The sequence below is a fragment of the Coffea arabica genome, chromosome 7e (assembly GCF_036785885.1).
Source record: "Coffea arabica cultivar ET-39 chromosome 7e, Coffea Arabica ET-39 HiFi, whole genome shotgun sequence".
NCBI classification, from domain to species: domain Eukaryota; kingdom Viridiplantae; phylum Streptophyta; class Magnoliopsida; order Gentianales; family Rubiaceae; genus Coffea; species Coffea arabica.
In genome coordinates, this window is record NC_092323.1 from 29,981,850 (window position 1) to 30,005,678 (window position 23,829).

A 23,829-nucleotide genomic window follows, 5' to 3' on the forward strand; every position below is an offset into this window, starting at 1 on the left:
GAATAGTCCCTATATGGAACTTTAAGTGTATACCAAATTTAGTGTGATTTCAATACCATTTCGATACCCAAATGATACCTCAAAGATTGCTCTTCAAATCTGGAAATTCACTGTTCAAATAGTGAAAATCAACTGAATTTAAGCTATTATATCTTGTTGCTCAAAACTCCAAATTTAGTTTCGTTTGTTGTGTTTGAAATCTTGTTTAGAACTATTATCATGTTACAAATTTCAAAGGCTGATTCACTTTCTGCAAATTTTGGCGAATTTCCAAACATCACCGAAAAACCAAGACTGGTTATGTCTTGCTTTCTTGAATCAACAAATTTGAGCTGAAATATAAATGCTTTCCACTAGGAATCTTGGAAAAATATCTTCTGGGAACTTTTAGTACTTTTAATCTAGTTTCCAACGGTTTAAATTTTTCTATTTTTGGAAGTACCAAACTCAAGATCTGATTTTCCAAATTTTGTTGCGCAAAACTGCAATTTTCTGATTTCTTAAGAATTGAACTTTTAAGAACTTGTCACTTTCTTTCGATATTGATAGTCCGTCTTAAACTCGATTTCATGGAGGATGCAAGTTTCTCTTGTGACTTTAAATCCTCACTTTTGAGTCTCGATTTTCGAGAGATTAAAGTTCTCTTTAGGACATTGTCTTGATTTCTAAGCAAGTGTACATTTTCCTTGTATGATAAATAATTGTAAGTATATGTGAGTGATAGTTGATCACTATCTCTTCAGGTGCTCAAGAGGGGTTTGAAGGAAATCCCAAAGTGGACCATTAAAGACTTTACTTGCTCACTTACTTTTGACTTGGTGAGTGTCAAGTGCATAATTTGTTGCCTAATACTTGTAATACTCTTGTTGAATATGTGAATTATACTTGTTGAGACGAGTGTGTACTTTATCGCACTCGCTCTCTTTTACTTGATTAGATAATAGACTTGCTCATACTTGTAATTATACTTGGGTTTGACTCATGTCGATTGGAGTGAATCTCCTCGACTTATATTTGAAATTGTTAATTGGAGCGTTGTCTCGTCGACCATTCTTACTTGTAGGGGACGCCCAACCTCATTGGCTAACTTTACGAATCGAGCCAGCATGGGCTTGGTCGAGAAGTTTAGTAAACCATAAGCAAACATGAAGCTCAATCTATTGGAGAGATCCTGCTTGGCATACTCGCGTAGTATTACCACGATATACTCGAGTAATATCAAAACCTTGACGAGCGGGCCCGATAAGGGGGTGTAACGGTGAGCGGGATCTAGGGATAGTAGAGTCACTACGGATTTGATACTCAATTGGTTGACGGAGTGTCAAGATGGAATTTGATCAAGACCTTGACCCTGCTACATAGAATTTAACTCCTGAGAGCTACAGTATCCTTAAATTGTTTCTGCTTACTTTCCTACTTGAAATGTTAATTACTCGAACTTTACAGTTTTACTTACTGTATAAATGTTATTGTTACTTGGACTATGTATTTGCATGTGTGTTTCTTGGCCTCAGGAGTATTCGCTCACCCCCTTAGTTTGTTTTCCTTAATAGGAGCTCGGAATGGAAAGAATTTTTGGGGAGAGCCGACTTGTTTACTTTTGAGCAAAATCTTGGGATGTAATTGACTAGTCAACTCATAGTGGTTATATTTTGGGAAGATTCATGTAATTTTGAAAACTTGTGATGTAAGGTTTGAATGTTTATTTAAGAAAGCGAACTTTCTTTGTATCTACTTTCATTATTGGTTGTTTACCTTTAAGCTTGAATTGGATTCATATCGAGTCCTGGCGAGAGCTAGACAGGCATTTCACTGATACCCTTGGGTTCGCTCTAGGGAGAAGTGGGGGCGTCACACAACTACTATTTGACCAAGTTATGGCGGAGCTATTTTGAAATAACGGTTGTATCCTTTCACTTGACATGTTAAATATCCAGTGTTTGGCTTTACGAAACATTATTACTTATTTTCTTGACTTCATATGCTCGCTATTTTGATACTTGTGATTTTAAATCATGATCAACTTGCTATTTGGGTCTGCATGCAGTTCTGGAACCTCATTGAGCTTTAACTCATTATATGAGATTTGTTTTCCTTACAGGAGATACGAGCATGGGCGTGGGGACTGATACAGGCTAGCAAAGTCTAGTTTTTTGAATTTTTACGATTGTACTCGTGCTAGTGCTCGACTAGGGTTGAATGTATCTAGATTTTAAAAATTTTGATACATTTGGGCATATATGAGCCGTGGAGCTGAATTTAAGCATCAATGCATATTTTAAGTTTGGGAATTGTGTTTTGCTTATTTTTCATGATTGTACGTTATTTTCTTGGAGTACGTGAGCGAGTCCTGGCGAGAGCTGGGCAGGTGGTCTTCTAAACCCTGGAGTACGCCCTAAGGGGAGGTGGGGTCGTCACAACTTATAAGCGAAAATTTTGCTCAAAAGTGTATATTTTTTAAGGACAAAGTGGCGACCACTTTAAACACGATTTCCTAGTTTCTTCCACCAAGTTATGAACTTAAAAGTTTTAATTGCTTCTTTATCGAAACCAAAAGAGCAAGCATGAATTTTCTAGTATAATGGGTACCACTTAAATGCGTTCTATTTACTTGGTTTTGTTTAAGCGAAACTCCCATATTTTGAAACCCTAGTTGATTGCAAATTATTGAACGGTATTTTATCGCAGATTTGGACTCCAGCCAGGGAGTTGAACTTGAACATGGTTTTGAAAAGCAATAAGTTATTGGTAAGTGTTTTCAAATGCATCCTTGAACTTATTACTTGAATGAATCACTTTATTTGACAGGATAAGGATGTACTTTATCGCACTTGCCTTAATGTGACTTATTACTGTGCATTAGTTACAAATGGTTTGATATCTATATATGCGCATGACTTGAATACTGCCTGGGATCCAAACCCTATTGGTTAATCAGTCGAATCGAGCCAGTAAGGGTTTGGTCGAGGGGACTGGCAAACCATAGGTACTGTTTATTGTTCATCGTTTATTGTTTATTGTGTAATCCTGTGGTTATGGTCCACTGGATTCGGTATACTCGAGTATTACCATCACTCTTACTTTGGAGTTCGGGCCCGGTAAGGGGTTGATTGGTGGATGGAGTTTGGAGTTAAGTGGTGATCTATTGGACTGGTTAATCTATTTGAAAGTTGGCGGAGTGTCAACTACTGCTTGATGAAGTTACGGCGGAGTTAACTCGCAAAAACTACTGTATCCCTTTACCTGAAATTGTTGGATATCTAGTGATTTTATGACGACCCCACTTCTCCTTAGGACAAACCCTAGGGTTTCGGCGGGCCGCCTGCCTAGTCTCGCCAGGGCTCAATACTAGTCAAATCTAAACTTAAAAGTAATCAACTAATAACAAAATTTGATACGAACGTCGCCAACCTTGTGACGAAACCCGTAAAAGATTAGATTCAGGATCGACAAGAGGACACCAAGTTTGGAGCGGATGACCTCAACCCGTTAATCACGTGGTTAACGAACCTTGGTATAATGGTAGAAGACGCCACAACCTAGTGCGATTCTAGATTGATAAGTCACGAACACCTAGAGAAATTCTAAGGTATTCAAGAAGCCTTGGAGAAACCAAGAAAACTCTCAAAATCTGATTTATTGATTGAATGCCTAAATCCATTGGAAGTGTGGGCTATTTATAGCCTTACATAGAGATGAACAACTAAATGTGGAACTAGTCTAGAGTTGTGGTCTTGACTAAGACTAACAATTGTAGGCTTGACTATTTCCATAAGACTAAGAATTGTGGGCTTGACCAAACCTTATGAGGTCATCCCTTAGGTAAACAACCTTATGAGGTCATCGCTTAGGTAAATAACCTTATGAGGTCATCGCTTAGGTAAATAAGCAATGCTATGGACCATTAAGCCCTTATTACAATGACTTAATTAAAACAGCAAATGTGACTAGAGAAGGGTCACACATGGTTCTCTTTGACGTGCACTACATGGATGGCTTTCATTCCTTCATGCTCAAGTCCCTCAATGACCTTGGGGACAATTTCTTGGCCTTGTATCTCATGAACAAGTCCTTGGAGTTCCTCCCTCATCTTCTTAGCTCGTGCTCGAGTTACGGGTCCTAGGGGAACTCGAATAGTTCGCAATGGTGTCTCTTGGTTCGTATCATCCCCCTCCTCTTCAAAAGGATTTGTCCTCAAATCAGCTTCATCGTCTGCAAGAAAAGGAGATAGATCAGAGACATTGAATGTAGCGCTCACATTGTACTCACCGGGTAGGTCCAGTTTGTAAGCATTGTCATTGATGCGCTTGATGACTTGGAACGGCCCATCTCCTCGGGGAAGTAATTTATTGCGCCTTTGGACTGGGAACCTTTCCTTGCGTAGATGTAACCACACCCAGTCACCAGGTTCAAACACAACGCGTTGGCGTCCCTTGTTAACCCGTTGAGCAACTTGGTCCATCCTTCGCTCAATGTTTAGGCGTACCTGCTGGTGTAATTTCTTGACAAAATCTGCTCGTTTAGCACCATCCATGTTAATGTGCTCAGAAGAAGGTAAAGGTGATAAGTCTAGTGGTGTTAAAGGGTTAAAACCATAGACTATTTCAAATGGTGAAAAATGAGTAGAACTATGCACCGTACGATTGTATGCAAACTCAACATGGGGTAAACACTCTTCCCAGGTTCTAATGTTTTTTCTAATGATGGCACGCAAGAGTGTAGATAGTGTACGATTGACAACCTCAGTTTGGCCATCAGTTTGTGGATGACTAGTAGTAGAAAATAGCAATTTGGTACCCAATTTTCCCCACAAAGTTTTCCAAAAGTAACTCAAAAATTTGACATCCCTATCAGAGACAATTGTCCTAGGCATGCCATGCAATCTAATGATTTCTTTGAAAAATAAATCAGCAATGTGCGATGCATCATCTGTTTTGTGACATGGTATAAAATGTGCCATTTTTGAAAATCTGTCAACAATAACAAAGATGCTATCATTTCCCCTCTTTGACCTAGGCAACCCTAAAACAAAATCCATGGAAATGTCGGTCCAAGGTTCCTTAGGTACAGGTAAAGGACTATAAAGGCCATAGGGTTGAAGTTTAGACTTAGCTTTGTGGCAAGTAATGCATTTAGCCACCATTCGCTCCACATCTCGTTTCATCCTTGGCCAATGGAAGTGCTCTTGAAGGATAGCTAAGGTTTTAGCCACGCCAAAGTGTCCCATCAAGCCACCTCCGTGTGCTTCCCTAACAAGTAAAGAGCGAATAGAGCAGTTAGGTATACATAGTCGATTGAGGTAGAAAAGAAATCCATCAAGGATGTAGAATTTACCTTGAGTTGCTGAACCACAAGAGTCATAAATACCTGAGAAATCTGGGTCATTGGTGTATAACTCTTTAACTAATTCAAATCCTAACAACCTTGCATCAAGTTGAGTAAGCAAAGAGTACCGACGTGATAATGCATCAGCAACAACATTAGTTTTCCCCACTTTGTACTTAATCACATAAGGGAAGGTTTCAATAAATGCAATCCACCTAACATGACGCTTATTCAACTTGTATTGTGACTTAATGTGCTTAAGCGACTCATGGTCAGTGTGTATGACAAATTCCCTTGGTCTCAAGTAATGTTGCCAAGTTTCTAAAGCACGGATTAAGGAGTACAACTCCTTATCATAAGTGGAATAGTTCAAAACTGCCCCATTGAGTTTTTCACTAAAGTATGCAATTGGTTTGCCCTCTTGCATTAGGACAGCTCCAATACCCACCCCAGATGCATGACACTCTATTTCAAACATCTTGTCAAAGCATGGTAATGCAAGTAGTGGTGCATGCGTGAGTTGATGTTTAAGCATTTGGAAAGCACGTACTTGAGCATCTCTCCACACAAATGGCTCATTTTTCTTAATTACAGCAGTTAGAGGTGCAGCAATGGTACTAAAATCTTTAACAAATCGTCTATAAAAACTAGCAAGACCATGGAAGCTACGTACCTCACCCACCGTGCTTGGAGTAGGCCATTCTCGAATTGCTTTAACCTTCTCCTCGTCCACTTTGATTCCCTGTTTACTCACAACAAAGCCTAGGAAGACAAGTTGATCAGTACAAAAGGAGCACTTCTTAAGGTTAGCATAGAGCTTTTCCCTTCGAAGTACATCAAGAACAAGCTTCACATGTTCAACATGCTCATCTAAGCTCCTACTATAAATCAGGATATCGTCAAAATATACAACTACAAATTTTCCAAGGAATGGACGAAGTACATGGTTCATCAATCTCATGAACGTACTAGGTGCATTAGTTAGTCCAAATGGCATAACTAACCACTCGTACAAGCCATGTTTGGTTTTAAAGGCCGTTTTCCATTCATCCCCCTCTTTCATCCTAATTTGATGATAACCGCTTTTTAGATCAATTTTAGTGAAAATCACAGCACCATATAGCTCATCTAACATATCATCAAGTCTAGGAATAGGGTGACGATATTTTACCGTTATTGCATTAACGGCCCTACAGTCAGTGCACATTCGCCAACTTCCATCCTTTTTAGGCACCAAGATGACGGGAACCGCACATGGGCTCAAGCTTTCTCGTGCCCATCCCTTTGTTAGAAGCTCTTCGATTTGGCGTTGGAGCTCCTTTGTCTCATCTGGACCCATTTTGTAGGCTGGTCTGTTAGGAAGTGGGGCACCTGGAACCAAGTCAATTTGATGCTCAATTCCCCTTATTGGTGGTAGTCCATTTGGAATCTCATCGGGAAAGACATCCTCATAATCCTGCAAAAGAGAGACAATACTAGATGGTAGAGTGTTAGTAAGATCACTTGTAACAACCAACACCTCTTTGCACAAAAGTACAAAGATGGGTGTATTAACACTCAAAACTTTTCTTACTGCATTGGCTTTTATCAATAGATTTTGCCTTTTCTCTCTCTTTTCAATTTTGGCCGGCTCACCATATGTTTTTTTCCTCTCAATTTTCTCGGCCTTATCATTTTCTGTTGAGCTCTCGGCTTTTTCTATTTTTTTCTTCTCATTCTCGAGCTCACTTTCCTTGATCAAGCTTTCTTGATCTTCACGAACTTGAATAGGAGTGAGTGGCACAAGCACAATCCTCTTCTCGCCTTGCTTGAAAGAGTATTTATTAGTAATGCCATCGAATGTAACTCCCTTGTCGAATTGCCATGGTCTCCCCAATAGTATGTGACATGCTTGCATAGGGACCACGTCGCATAACACCACATCCTCATACTTTCCAATTCGGAAAGGTACTTGGACTTGCTTGGTCACACGAACATCCCCGCTATCGTTCAACCATTGCAAACGATACGGTGTTGGATGTCGTAGAGTGGGTAGTGCTAGTTTCTCCACCATCAAGGCACTAGCAACATTAGCACAACTACCTCCATCTATGATCAAACTACATACCTTGCCTTTGATATAGCAACGGGTGTAGAAAATGTTCTCCCTTTGTGCATGGTCAGCGGCTTTCACTTGGGTTGCTAAGGCTCGTCTGACAACGAGTCCAACTCGTTCATCGATGGGCAATGCTTCCTCTTCTTCCTCTTCTTCCTCAAGGGATGGCAACTCCTCCTTCTCATCTTCATCATCAGTGAGAAACTCACCATTGGGTAAGATGATCATAGTGCGTTGGTTCGGGCATTGGCTAGCAATATGCCCTCGGCCTTGGCATTTGAAGCATCTAGTATCTCGATTTCGCCCCAAGCTCAACTCAATGGCAGTCTTTGGTGTTGCTTTAGACTCCCACTTAGTCGTATCCGGCCTCGGTCTTGAAGGGATGGAATTACTCGGCCCTTTATCCTCTTTCTTTGGTGGTGTAGTTTGGGGATAAGAGGGTGAAAAGTTGGAGTAACTCCGAGTTGAACCCTTCCTCTTAATCCTCCTTTCAATCTTGATGGCCTTCTCCACCAAGTCCCCAAGTTCCACATAGTGGTGTAACTCCACTTGATCAGCAATTTCGGGCCTTAATCCGTTCAAGAAGCGTGCCATTGTTGCTTCTCGATCCTCCATGATGTCTGCCCGTAGCATGAGTATTTCCATTTCCTTGTGATAGTCCTCGACACTTCGTGCTCCTTGGTTGAGGGTTTGAAGCTTTTGGTACAAGTCACGGTAGTAGTGACTTGGTACGAAACGCTTCCTCATTAGTCGTCTTAGCTCCGTCCAAGTTTGTATGGTAGGTTCACGACTCCTCCTTCGACTAGTAGAGAGTTGATCCCACCACACAACGGCGTAGTCGGTGAATTCGACCACGGCCAACTTGACCTTTTGCTCCTCCGAGTAAGTATTGCAATCGAAGACAAGTTCAATCCGCTTCTCCCACTCTAAGTAGGCATCGGGGTCTGATCGTCCTTGGAAAGGCGGAATTTTCATCTTTATGCCCGGAATGTGGTCATTTGAAGGCCTAGCTTCACGCTTGGACCTACTTTGCTTATGCTCATAGTTGTTGTCTGAGTTAGAGTCGGTAGACTCATGTGCATAAGCCTTTCCACGGCTGCCTTTGGAGCTTCCATGAGACAACTCTAAGCTGTCAATGCGTTGGTGCATTAGTTCAAGTTTTTGGTCCATCATGCGTCCCAATTCGCCTTTGATTGCTTCTGTGAAAAGTTTAAGATCAAAAGCTTGGGAGCTTGCTCCCCCCTCGTTAGCCATGGTAGGGTAAAAAAAATAATAATGGAAAGAAGCAAAGTTTATCTCGCACACTTCCTCACGTGTTTACTCTCGCTCTCGTGTTTGAACACTCTAATGAACTCACCAAGGTATTTTCAAGGCTCCTCGGTCAACTCCTCGAAGAAGTTAGAACTCCTTCTAGTGTGGATCGACTTACCAACCAGGGTCACAAGATTGTAGCACTTTGAACGAAAAAAAAACAAAAGATGAAGAGACTGACCACGACTCAATGAATGACTCAGAGTTGAATTTTAAGGATCCTAGACAAAACTCTACCCAAAACTGGAATTTTGAGCTGCTGGTTGCTGCATTTCTGGTCAGTGTTTTGGTAGGTAAATGGACACTTAGAGGATTCAGAATGACACTTAAAACTGACCTAATGATGCACAAAAATTTCCAGAATTAATGATTGGACAGAAATTCCCCAATGGTTGCAAAGATGGAATCCGAATGGAAGATGAATTTGTGTTGCGGTAGGACTGTTTTGGAAACCCAAGGCTGACTTTTCTTCCTTAATCCTTTGGAAACAAGGATTAGTCTTCCTATTTGCTGGTTCCCATAAATTCTAAGGTCAAGTTCAAGATTGGAACTGATTTGGTTGTTTTTGGGAACAAGGGTGGAAAATTTGACTTTGAACAGGTTGGAAAATTTGACTTGAATAGGTTGGGAAATTTGACTTGAATAGGCTGAATATTCTTCTTCTTCCTTTGTTTTTGTTTTCTAATCAGCCAAGAAGAGTCAAATTTCGTGGCTAAAATGTTCTTAGTCAAGAAAGAAGATTGTTGTAGTGAAGACAAGGATTTTGGCAGCTGAAATTTTGCAGCCTTGTTGTTTACCAAGATTTGGTTCCCAAAACCCAGAAACTTCAAGATTCTTTCAAGAATTCAAGATGTTAATTTCCAGAATTCAAGAAACACAAAATTGAAGATGATTTCCTCCCCAAACAATCCAAGATTTCACGATTTGATCAAGACAGATTTTGGTTGGCTTCAAGAATCCCAACTAAAGTTCCAAGAACTTCAAGATTGTGGTTTTAAACAATCAGGAACTTCAAGAAACCCAAGTTTTGATCAAGACAGATTTCCAGGAATTTTTGTAAGGTTAGCTAGCTATTTTTTTTTTTTGTATGTAAACAAGAACACAAGGTAATAACTAGATAGGACTCTAAAACCCTTGCTACAAATTGATTTTTTTTTTTTCGGATGAACAGTAACCTCGAATGATCAAATAGAACAAAAGACTGGAATTAAATGGATATAACAGGATAGAAACAAGACACAAACACAAACAAAGAATCAAGAATAAGACACAAAAAAAAAGGCTGGACCAAACAAGGCTAACCACAGCAATTAACAACAACTAGACGCAAGTTTACGATGCAACAAATCTGGAAAAATAACGCAAGAACACGATGCAACAAATCTGGAAATTGCGGACAGCAAACTTAGAACACGAAAACAGAATTTTGGACAACTTGACTCGAAAGGAAATAAATAAAGGGATATAACGTGATACCTCTTAACTAGCTCTGATTACCAACTGATACGAACGTCGCCAACCTTGTGACGAAACCCGTAAAAGATTAGATTCAGGATCGACAAGAGGACACCAAGTTTGGAGCGGATGACCTCAACCCGTTAATCACGTGGTTAACGAACCTTGGTATAATGGTAGAAGACGCCACAACCTAGTGCGATTCTAGATTGATAAGTCACGAACACCTAGAGAAATTCTAAGGTATTCAAGAAGCCTTGGAGAAACCAAGAAAACTCTCAAAATCTGATTTATTGATTGAATGCCTAAATCCATTGGAAGTGTGGGCTATTTATAGCCTTACATAGAGATGAACAACTAAATGTGGAACTAGTCTAGAGTTGTGGTCTTGACTAAGACTAACAATTGTAGGCTTGACTATTTCCATAAGACTAAGAATTGTGGGCTTGACCAAACCTTATGAGGTCATCCCTTAGGTAAACAACCTTATGAGGTCATCGCTTAGGTAAATAACCTTATGAGGTCATCGCTTAGGTAAATAAGCAATGCTATGGACCATTAAGCCCTTATTACAATGACTTAATTAAAACAGCAAATGTGACTAGAGAAGGGTCACACATGGTTCTCTTTGACGTGCACTACATGGATGGCTTTCATTCCTTCATGCTCAAGTCCCTCAATGACCTTGGGGACAATTTCTTGGCCTTGTATCTCATGAACAAGTCCTTGGAGTTCCTCCCTCATCTTCTTAGCTCGTGCTCGAGTTACGGGTCCTAGGGGAACTCGAATAGTTCGCAATGGTGTCTCTTGGTTCGTATCAAAAGATCTCGAGGTGTTGGGCAAAGAGTACACCTTGGGTGAGAAGAACAGGAAAATTCTCAATGCATTGGGCAAAGAATGGGAAAATAAAGTGACTGCAATAGAGGAGGCTAAGGATCTAAATTCTGTGCCTATTGAATCTCTCATTAACTCACTAACCTCTTATGAGTTGAAGTTGAAATCTAAAGTGCAGGAGGAAGAGGATGCTAGAGCAAAGAGAAACATTGCTCTAAAGACTACTCAAGGTGAAGATGATCCAGCTCACTTGGATGAGGAAGACTCGGATGGTGATGATAATGATCTTGCTCTCATCACAAGGGGCTTCAAGAGAATCTTGAATAAAAGGAAGTTTAGAAGGGGAGGACCTAGCAATCAATTCCAAAATTATTCATCAAATGCAAGGAACAAGGGAAAACAAGAATTCAACAAGAAGCAAGTGGACAAATGCTATGAATGTGGACAGCCTGGTCACTATGCAAACGAATGCCCCATAAAGAAAATGAAAGATGGGAAAGCTGATCGAAAGCCAAGATTCAGCAACTTCCAGATTACTTGGAATGAATGCAACTCCGAAGGGGAAGTTGAAGAAGAGGAAGAATCAGCTCAAATGGCCTTCATGGCTATTGGAGATAATGAGGTAACTTTCATACACTCTCAATCTGATAGTGATGATGAAGATGATGATGATCTTGAATCCTTTGTTGAAAAATTGCATAATGCCTTAAAGGAATCTTATGATAAAAACAAGCAGCTAAAACAGAAAGTTGTGTTTCTCATTCAAGAAAATGCAAGTCTTTTTCAACAAAATAAACAACTAAAGGCTGACAATGAGTGTCTTGTAAGAGCCGGATTTGATGTTCAAAATGAACTTGATAGAAAGACAAGTATTTGTGAAATGCTAAAGAAAAGACATGGTGACTTGAATAAAAGGATGGACAGTTTGGATGAGACTTTAAAAGCTAGAAAACAAGATTATCTCAAAAAGAACATGTCAACCACCTCTCTTACTACTCATGAAAGAACATTAGCACACAACAAAAATGCATATGGTTTCACAACATATAGAAGGAGTGGATTGAGATTTATCAAATCATTACATGTTAAAGACTCTTCCATTATGTGTAGTTTTTGCTGTCAAAGAGGGCATTTGAAAGGAGATTGTTATGTAAAAAGAAATCTGAACAGAGGAATGAGATGCATGTGGTTAGTTAGACACAATTCTAACTATTGTGGACACCACACTTTTTACTAAGCAAGTGTTAAATGATCCTCTTATTGTGCATATATATGATATTATTTTTGGTGCTACTAATGAGTATCTATGCAAGGATTTTTCCACCATTATGCAAAGTGAATTTGAAATGAGTATGATGGGAGAATTAAATTTCTTCCTTGGATTTCAAATACATCAAGCACTAGAGCAAATTTTTATAAATCAAGCAAAATACACCAAGAAATTGCTGAAAAGATTTGGCATGGAGGACTCAAAGCAAGTTGGAACTCCAATGTGCACTTCTACAAAACTTGACAAAGACGAAGAAGGTAAACATGTGGATGAAAAGCATATAGAGGTATGATTGGAAGCCTACTCTATTTAACCGCAAGTAGACCCGACATTATGTTTGCTGTTTGCTTGTGTGCTAGATTTCAATCTTGTCCAAAAGAATCACATTTGAACGCTGTTAAAAGAATTTTTAGGTATTTGAAAGGTACATTAGACCATGGTCTTTGGTATGTTAGATCTTGTGAATTTACTCTATATGGATATTCGGATGCGAATTTTGGTGGTTGTCATGTGGATAGAAAAAGTACTAGTGGAACTTGTCACTCTCTTGTTCAAAAAGTACTAGTGAAGTTTGTGTGAATTATGTTTGCTCTAAAGATCAAATTGCTGATATTCTTACAAAATCTTTGCCATTGGATCAATTCATTCATCTAAGATCAAAATTAGGGATAATCGTAAAATCATCTTAAAATTTTTCTGTTCAAAGCTTTCGGACGTCCTAAAGCAGATGAACGGACGTCCGATGATGTTCTTCAGCTATTTTCCCAAAAAAAATCTGTCGGACGAAAATGTCTGACGAACGACTACGTTCGGCCGTCCGACAGTGCAACGGTACACTTTTTAAAGTGACTTCCCTCCTCATTTGCTTCAGAACTCTCTTCTTCTCTTCTCATTCGGACGGAAACCTCTACTCTTCTCACACTCAATTCGTGCTTTTCTGAAGCACTCATTCCAAAATTGACTCAACCAAAAACTTTCCCTGATCATTGCAAGTTCAATTTTCGGATCTGTTCACCAAATCTCATTACATTTCGAAAATTCCCAAATTTCCCTCAAAACCCAACTTTCTCATAACCGCTCTGCTCAATCATCTTCAAGGCTTCTTTAACCCAAAATTCTTGTGTGATTCACTCCCATACTACTGTGTGCATCATTAGCATCATACATCTCACGCATTTCACACAATGGTGAAACTAAGAGGAGGAAAGGTGACTGCCGGACGCAAACACACACTCAGGGATGAAGATGCTGATTCTCCTAGTGCCAAAAGATCATCCAAACGTGTCAAAAAGGGGGCAGTAAAGGCTCAAATTTCCTAGCCTTCCGCTCAGCCAGAATCCGGACAAGGAACTTCTTATCAACCGACCTCCAAATCAACCACTGTCTCCCCATTCTTTGATGACGCTGCCAAAGGAAAAACACTCCTGGATATCCCAAAAAGGTTTCATTCCTCAACGTTCAGTAAATCCCTCTGAGTTTCGTAAAATAGGTTTAGAGTCCATTCTGCGTCTCTTTGAATTTCAGAAATGGTCACATATCATTTCCATGCCTAACGTTTATTACCCTGAAATGCTATATCAATTCTTTGCCAATCTTAGGAAAGGCACTGATCACACTGAAATTATGTCCAGGGTAAATGGCGTAGATTTAGTGTTTGATCCTGAGATTGTGAATGCTGTTTTAAATACTGTTTTTGAACCAGGATGCAAAAGTAAAATTGCCAATTTCTTTTCTTATGAAGAGCATCCCACTGCTGATAATCACTTTGATAGTGCTAAGATGATGTCTTATTTTCAAAAGAAGTTTTCGGCCCCTGCTGATGCAAAACTGAATGACCTTGCTCCTGTGAATCTTATTACTTTCTCAATCATTTCAAATGTGCTTGTGCCTACTGACGGTCATAGAACAGATGCAAATAAAATGGAGCTGTATTTGTTTTATTGTTTTCGAGAAAAAATTCGCATTGACTTTGGCTTTGTCATGTGCAAGTTTTTACTTCGCTATACCACTGATTCTCGTAGAAAACTGTCCTATGGAAAATTCCTTCAAAAGGTTTTTAAATTTTACAAAGTACCTATCCTTGGTGTTTGTCCCAAAGAAACATTTTCCTCTGCCTTCACTAAGGCTTATTTTGAGCGCAAAAATCTTGTCTTAAGGGATAATCTGTGGGCGTATAAGGGGGCTAGTTCTAATGAACCTAGATCTAAGGCTGCACATGATCCACTTCACACTCCATCCTCTGTTGCACTGACCTCTATTCATCCTAGGAAGACTGCCACTAAGGCATCTTCTTCTTCAAATTCTGAGGTGGTTGAGCTCCTTCGAGACCTTAAGCAACATGTTCTGCTTCTTGAACATGGTCTCATGCTCACCATGTCATCCCAGCAACAAGCTGACTTCCTAGATAAAAAGAATCTTCTTTTTTCCCCACCTGTGGTTGAGGAAGTCCCTCCTGGCAAGGAGCCACGCTCCAATGATCCAAGTTCATCAGCTCTTGATCGCTCTATGAGTCTTGCTCCTATCGACCTCACCTCTACTCCCGTGGCACCACATGATCCTTTCACATCTGATAAAGGCAAGAAACCAGTTGGTGAAGATGTTGAAGATGATGAAGACACTGAGGAAGAGGATCTCTCTCAGTATCAGTTTACTCGAAGGAAGTCTGGATCCTCTTAGCTTATCATTTAGGATCACTAGTCCTATCAGGAGCATTTGCATTCTGTTTGACTGTTTTTATTTACTGAATGTTAGATAGTTGCCTTGAACTCTTTTTATCTATTGAATTCTGGTGCTTGGTGTCATTTGGTGTTTTGTAATGTCCAAAACTGGACATATGTTTGTAATGTTTGTGAATGATTGAATCTTTACATTTTGCTTGGTTGAATGGTTGGACATATGGATGTAAGATCATTTTGAATATATGGATACGGATAATAAGTAGCCAAGTGAGGGGGAGTTCTACGATTGAGGGGGAGCTATTTTTTGTTCCACAATTGAGTGAGAAAGGGGGAGCCTATTTGAAGTCATAAAATTTCATTTCAAACTTTTGTTTTGTCATCATCAAAAAGGGGGAGAATGTTATTCTTGATTTTGATGATCACAAAAACACTTTGAAATGTTTATCTAATTCTTTCCAAATATAAAAGTTTTGTTTTTTAGAGAATCAGGTACAAAGGAATCAAGGAAAGAAAATCAACCAAAAGAAGAAGCAAAAACAGGGTACTCATACCGGACGTCCAAAAGGAATCTGTCGGACGACCGAAAGGATGAAGAACATCAAGAAGGAAACTCTGTCGGACGCTCGTAAGGAAGCATCGGACGTCCTGAAGGATCGGACGCATGCTTCGGACGCACATCAATCTCATCGGACATCCTAAAAATTCCACAAAGCTTTGATAACTCTCTGGACGACGTTCGGACACAGAAGCTCGGACGATAAAATCCCATCGGACGTCCGAACAACAACTTGACTGATTTTCGGATGATGGGATCGGACGATGACTAAGCTGTCGGACGTCCGACAGCCCCAACGGCTAGCTGACTCTTCATCTGCCTTCTATCCGTTGGAAGCATTAATGAAGCCCATTTTTGGTCCACTTCAAATACAAACGATTCTGAACGAAGAAGGGACTTTTGCACACTTTGTTTACAAGATCTCAAGAGATATTTTAGCTAGAAAATAGTCTCCAAAGCTAGATTTGTTCTCCAAGTGGTGTGAATTTCTTGTGAGCATTTCTCTTGTGGTTGAAAGTTTCATCAGTGTAGCTTTGTTGAGGGTTATCTGAGTGATTGTAAAACTTCTTAGCTTGACTAAGTGAGGCTTAGGGCAAGGAGGAAGTGCTCCCTCCATTGTACATCTAGTTGATCATCTTTCATCAAAGAGAAGTTGTTCAACCTAGTGATTGGTCTTCAAGTTTGAGGAAAGCTTGGTAGACAATCGGTTTGATATTCTATCTTATTCTTTTTATTTAATAAAATTCTCATTGCTTATCTATACTTGTTTTTTCTAATCAACATTGCTCTCTTCTTCTAATCTACTTGGTTGATCATTACTAGAAAAGAAGGTAAATTTTTATTAAAGAAAAAGTGCATAAATTTGATTAAGATTTTAATCAATCTAATTCACCCCCCCTCTTAGGTTGTCTTTGGGCCTTACACTTTGATATTTCAAGTTTTATATAGTGGTCAACTTGCTACTTGGGTTTGCATGAAGTTTTGGAAGCTCATTGAGTTTTGGCTCACCCTATTAGTTTTGTTTTCCTCACAGGGGATTCGAATGCGGGGCGTGAGGTTGGTACAGGCTAGCGTCGTCTAGTTTTTGAATTTTTGTGATTGTACTCGCGCTAGTGCTCGGTTATGATTGGAAGTTAGCTGGAACTTAAATCTTTTGTTGTATTTTGAAAATGTATGAACGTTTGAGATAGAAACAAGTATAAATGTACATTCTAAGTTTGGAACTGTGGTTTAGCTTGTTCTCATGAAGTGAGTGAGTGAGTCCTGACAAGAGTTGGGCAGGCGGTCCACTAAACCCTAGGGTACGCCCTAGGGAGAGGTGGGGTCGTCACATGATACATTCTCCCTTGATGGTGAAGATGTGGAGATGATTGAAAATGATCTAACTCTTATCACTAAAAGCATCAACAAGTTCCTGATCAACAAGAGAAGATTTAGAAGAGGTGGACCAAGCAACAATAATAACAATCAACCCTTCAACTCCGTCAAGAGTAAAGAAAAGCAATAGGTGACCAAAAAGTAAAGTGAAAAATGTTACAAGTGTGGTCAATTAGGACACCACATGAATGAGTGCTCAATACAGAAAATGAAGAAAATTAGAGCAAAAAGGAGACAAAACTTCAACAACTTCCAAATTTCATGGAATGAGATTACAATTCGGATAGTGAAATTAAAAAAGAAGTAAAAACGATTCAATTGGCATTGATAGCCATTGGAGATAATACGGATCTTTGAGCTACTCCTCTCCTGATGAAAATTATGATAATATGGATGATGATGATGAAACATTTCTACTGGGATTGCATAAAAATTTAAAATAATCATATTCTAGGAACAAGGAGTTAAAAATTAGAATAAATGCCTTATTGCATGAAAATTATAAACTTTTAAAAAAATGAGGTTCCAAAAAGGAAATGATGATTTGAAGAAAATGTAATTGACTCTGTATGCAAAAAGAATGATTTGAAAAGAAAATTGGATGAGCAAATAAAGTATTAAACAATCAAAGAGGTGCAAGTTTTGTTGAGAAAAAATGAATGATTTTAATAATTTTCTTAGAAAGAAGAAAATATGGCGTTTTTAAAAAGAAAAAGATAAGGAATACTTTAGTGAACAAAAACTTTACCACTTATAGAAAAGATGAATTATGCTTCATTAGATTTTCTCATGTTAAAAATACTCATGTTCAATATGATTATTGTTGTTAATATATTCAAATGAATAGAGAGCATTATTTAAAAAGAAATATGATTTTGGTAATGAAAGCTATTTAGATTTTAAAAGATAGTACTAAATTTTATGTTTGAGTTTTTTTCACTATTTTGAAAAACTCAAACCTAAAAATAGTGAAAAATTCGCATTTGGAGATGACTGATAAGTCACAATTTTGTTATTTATTTTATAATTAATTTTCCCTATTACCTTACCAAATGTGGATTAATTGTCAGATTCCACTCACTTTTGGAAATTTGTATTTATTACAGGGAATGGAACAAAAATACCATAAAAAGGTGCCAATTTGACGGTTATTAGGAAAAGAGTTTTGGCAGCAGTCAATGTGAGGACTCACAAATTTTCTTGTTTTAAGTTCCTATTACGAGCTCATTTAGATATTCATTTGGCCATTTACTTCGAATATTTTATTTCAACCTCTTTATACTCAATTACATGGAACTATGACCTACAAGTATTTTAAAAAAAAAATTGCCTCGTTTCAAAATTTAATTTTTGGAATCTCGTTAAGTGAAAATAGTGAATACGCGTTCGGAGACAATAACCAATTGAGAGTACAATGAGTTTGGAGAGTGAAGACTCATATATTAGTCTTAAAATAGGTATGTTTTATGTTTAAGTACTCAAGTATTAGTTAGTGATACTATCGTTATAAGAATTTCTTGAAAATTTCACTTTATCGCGCACAAATCGGGATTACGCATTTTCGCGCGCGCGATTGATTGAGGGACTTTAGACCTTTATTTTTAGTCTATTAAGGGTGAATAATAATAGTATCAATGGAAGTGCATTAGAGGTTTAGTGCACAAGTGAAATAAACCTGAGAGGAATCGAGCACGAAACGCGCGCGAACGCACACTATTGAAGGGTTGACTTTTGAACCACTTTTGGCCACACACTTAAGCTTCTCAAGGAAGCTTTCTCATCAGCAAACACTCTCTCTCTCTTGCTCTTGCTGGCCGAACAACAAGGGGGAAGAACAAGACCAAATTCCTTCATTTTGTTGCTTCATTTCTTCATCAAATCACCTCAAAATTTTACTACAACTTGCAAACCACTTAATGATCAACCTAAGCTGGGAAAGCAGCTTCATCTCATGGTTTTTCTTGAGTTTAAAGTGACCAAAAATTTCTGCTCTAGTCATCTAAGGAAGTAAGTGATGATCAACCTCTTGAATCTTGGTTTATATAAGTTATATTGCACTTGTGAGCTCATGGATTCATATGGGTAGCTCTATATTGTTGGAAATCTTGTGAGTTGGCTCTATGAAATCCCACAATGGCTTGATAAACTGATTTGATGAGATTTGATGTTATTTATGTGACGCCTCGAAAGAATGAGTGTGAGAACCCGAAAATTTTGTATATTTTCGAGACATTATTTTGTTTTCTTGTCTATAATTTTGTACCTTTCTTCAATATATTAATTTCCTATACATTTTTATAAGTAAATATAGTTTTCAAATCATTTTCTTGATACAAGTTAGTCCACGTTAAGTTTGAAGTGTATTATGGACGTAGGACCCGCTAGTACGGTAAATGCGATATATTTTTGACAACTTGTTAGAGTTTCGTATTAAGTGATATTATTTTACAAGGTGCTAAAAGATAATTAGAGGTTACTTAGATGGTTAATCTTGGAGAGACAAAGGGATAAGAATAAACTTAAGAAGGGCCAAGTGTCGCGATCCGATTGGAAGTTGACTTGTCTAACTTTTATTTAACTTTCCTAAACTCCAATTTTGACCAACATTTTCTCATTTCTTTACCCCTCTTGGCTGAGACATGTAGAGAGAAAAGAGAGGAAAACCTTCATCTTGTTACTTCAATTCCTGTCCAAATCTTGAGTTTCAACCAACCAAATCACAAACTACACCATACAAGTGATCATTAGGGAAGGTTAAAGGTGTTGGTGGAGTTGTTTTGGAGGAGGAAAGATTAAGCTCCTACCTTTCTTGTGGTTTTAAGGTATTTTGCCAAGAACATCCTCTTTACTTCAATTCATTGCTTATTAGTGGTTTTTAGTTGTTTTACATGTTGTTTTGTGGAGGATTAGCACTTGAATACATGAATTCCAGCTTGGATGATAACCTGTCCTGCTTCTGTCCGGTTCTATTTCACCTTGTTAGAGGCTGAACTAGCCTTAGCACAAAACATGAAAGTTGTAGAGAATGATGTTTTATAGTTTCCTGCAAAATTTCAACTCAATCGGAGCAACATAGCCTATGAAAGACTGAAATACCCTTGCTGCCATGTTTCTGCCCGAAAATGAAAATCAGCCTCTGTAAGTGGTTAGTTTGACCAGGAATATTACCGAATTGGTTGATGATGTCTTCTTACGGATTATAGCTTTGTATCTTAGCTTTCAAATGGCTTTGGAATTACCTGAATTGGAGTTGTGTGTACTGAGATATGAGTGAATGAATCAGGACTGCTAGTTGAATTTCACAGTGAGTTTCGAACTGGAAAATCTGGAGTTGTTTTGGTAAATTTGACCTAGTTAGGGTGAGAACTGGACTGAGTGGTCTTCATGAAAGTTGTAGGTCCTTGTCTTAGCTTCAAAATGGTATAAATTTCATTCCAATCCGATAAGGGTAGCTTCACTTATGGATATTCTGCCAAAAGGTGTTAAACGGAACTTTTATACGTTAACTGCGATCGTTGCGGAAAATTTACGCTTGAGGGAATGAATTCCTGTTTCTAGGGTTTAATTGGGGGTTTTTCTATTGGTGGATCTTAAGCTTCTAATTAGTTTTTATTGAGGGATATTGTGGCCTACTTGGATGTATTTTATTGCTTATTAACCGTATGTGTGATTGGTGATATATTGTAGGTTGGAAATAAAGCATTTATGGGGAAATGCTGTCTGAACTTTGAGAATGTATGATTGCTTTGAGTTTGTGAGTTAGGGCTTGGACTCGGGCAAGGTAATGATATATGATGGATGGTTTCTGAGCCGTGGAGGTGAGTGACCCTCAACTATTTCCCTTTTGAAATGTTTCTTGTATTATTTACTCGACTGCATATCATGCGTGCTTGCATGTGAGTTCATGACATGATTTGGCTTTAATGAGTTCTTGAGGAGTCTTGTGCTGAACACCAACGTCTCCACCCTGTTTATTGTTCATGACATGATCTGGAGCACCAACGTTGCTCTCCCTTATTGTTTAACGCTAAGTGATCTATTTGAGCGTTGGGTGTTTAAGTGCAATGATTTCACTAGCTCACGAGAGCAACAATACGTATATTTGATCTTGGAATCATGACATCATCGAAATGCATTATTGTGAAATATATTTGATTACTGATTTTATTGGTTACTCACTGAGTTTCTAGCTCACCCCAAAAATATTTTATTCCCCTCCACAGGGCTCGTGGCGAAGGAAGGCTTGTAGTACTTATTCACGTGGCTGGATGGCATATCTTGTACAGTTTGGATTTGGAATCATTTTATGTATAGTTAGGAATTGTTTCCGCTTCGCTTATGACATGTAATTATTGGAGAATTTGATGTATATTTGAGATTTATCTCGTAATTTAATTGAGGACTTTAGTGAGCGACTGAGTCCCGGCGAGAGCTGGGCAGGCGGTCCGCCGAACCCTCTGGTTCGCCTTATGGGAAGGTGGGGCTGTCACAATTTATGTTGGATTAGTACTTAATCTAGTGAAAATAAGTTGTATTGTGAAAGAATACTCAAAGGAAGCGAGATGAGCAAAAGTGACGATTCTACCCCGGTTTTTCCGTGACCCTTAGTGCACTTTTTTGTTGTTCAATTGATTTGATTTTGATGTAAATATGTTGTGTGGGTTGTGTGGAAAGTTTCCACCAAAAATCATCAAATTTGGTTGGCCAAAAGTTGAGATTTCGAAAATGTAGCAAAACTGGAAACGTAACCAGAGCCTCTCTGGCAGTGATTTTGTTTCTACCATAACTCTTTGCTCCGATGTCGAAATCGAGTGTTGTTTGTGGCATTAGAAACTAGACACTTCCCGTTTTTTAACAATATAAAATGTATGCTCTGATTCCACCTGAGTGAGCCGTACTAACCTTGTAAAATTGCCTATTCTATTTCTCGTCTGTACTGGAAGCCCTGTTTTGAGCTGCGACTTGATGCTCAAATATGAGTTAGTTGTGAACAGAATTTTAAAACTATTCCTTCTCAGAAATTGTAGCTTTGTGAATGTAGTTTTCAATGCCACCAACCACGCTCAATTCCAGTTGAATTGAGTGAGTTGTGGCCGGATTTCAGAGCTGTCTTCGTGAAAGAAAACCCTAATTCTGGACTGATTTATAGCTAATCTTGATTTGGAACTTGTTATTCGAAATCCTTGGTGTTGATTGTGAGGACCCGAAATTTTCTTATTTTATTTTATTTTACTGGTTAAATTAATTATCTACTCACACGTTTTCTCCGAATATTTTATTTCAACCTTTTATTGCTCAAATACATGGAATTATGGCTCACATGTATTTTTAAAATGAGTTGATTCCAAAAGTTATTTTTTTGAAAGCTCGTTAAGTGAGAATAGCGAATACGCGTTTGGAGATAATAACCGATATGAGAGTACAATAAGCGTGGAAAATTGGAGACTTGTACATTAGTCTTGAACTAGGTATTTTTATATTTAAGTGCTCAAGTGATAGTTAGTTATACTATCGTTATAAGAATTTCTTGAAAATTCCATTTTATCGTGCACAAAACGGAATTACGCGTTTTCAGGCGCACGATTAATTGAGGGACTTTAGACTTTTATTTTTAGACCATTATGAGTGAATAATAATAGTATGAATGAAAGTGCATTAGAGGTTTAGTGCACAAGTGAAACAAACTCGAGAGGAATAGAGCACGAAACGCACGCGTACGCGCGGGGAAGAGAGTTGACTTTCGCACCATTTTGGGCCACACATTTTAGCTTCTCTTGGAAGCTTCATTTTGATCAAAACACTCTCTCTCTTGCTCTCATTCCAGCTGGCCAAAGGAGGAGGAAAAACAACCCCAAGTTCTTCAATTTTCTTCTTCATTTCTTCATCAAATCTTCACCAAATCACACCAAACTTTAACCACACTTTGCTAAACACTTGGAGAGCACTTCAATCTAGAAAAGGAGGCTGATCTCACGGTTTTTCTTGAGCAAATAAGGACCGAAATTTCTGCCTTAATCATCTAAGTAAGTAAGTGATGATCAACTTTCAAAATCTTAACTCATGGAAGTTGTATTGCACATATAACCTCATATATTCATGTGGGTAGCTTTATTTATGTTGAATTTTGGTGAGTGGGCTCTATGAACTCCCACAATGGCTTGATGGACTGATTTGTTGTGTTTTGATGTTATTAATGTTGGATTAGTGGTTAATCTAGTGGAAATAGGTTGTATTGTTGAAGGAAAGTTCAAAGGAAGTGAAGAAGGAATTTTTTCATTTCTGCCCCTGTCCATGCCGTGGCCCTTAGGGCAATTTTTTGTGGTTCTAATGACATTTTTTATGATGTATACATGTTGTGTGGGTTTTGTAGAAAGTTTCATCAAAAAATTTCATGATTTGGTTGGCCAAATGATGTATTTTCGGAAATCAGCAAAACTGGAAATTTTTCCCGTAACTGCTCTTGCCGTGTTTTTGTTTTGGCTATAACTTTTTACTCCGACATTGAAATCGAGTACCATTTGTGGCAATGGAAACTAGACATTCCCAGATTTCCAACAATATAAAATGCATGTTCTGATTCCACCTGATTAGTCCATACCAATCGTTTGAACATGACTGTCCTGTTTCGCTGGTTCACTGGAGTCCACGTCTTGAGCTGCAAATTGATGCTCAGAGATGAGATAGTTGTGGACAGATTTTAAAAATGATTTCTTCTGAGAAATTGTAACCTTATGAATGACGTTTTCAATGCCACCAATTACGCTCAATTCCAAGTTGAATTGAGTGAGATATGGCCAAATTACAGACCTGGATTTTTGCTTGAAATCCTCTTTTGGCTAGTTAAATGGCCTAGCTTGATTTGGGGCTTGTTGTTTTGGAAACTTTGATGTCCAACATCTACCAAACTTTATATTAGATGTTCCTTGGA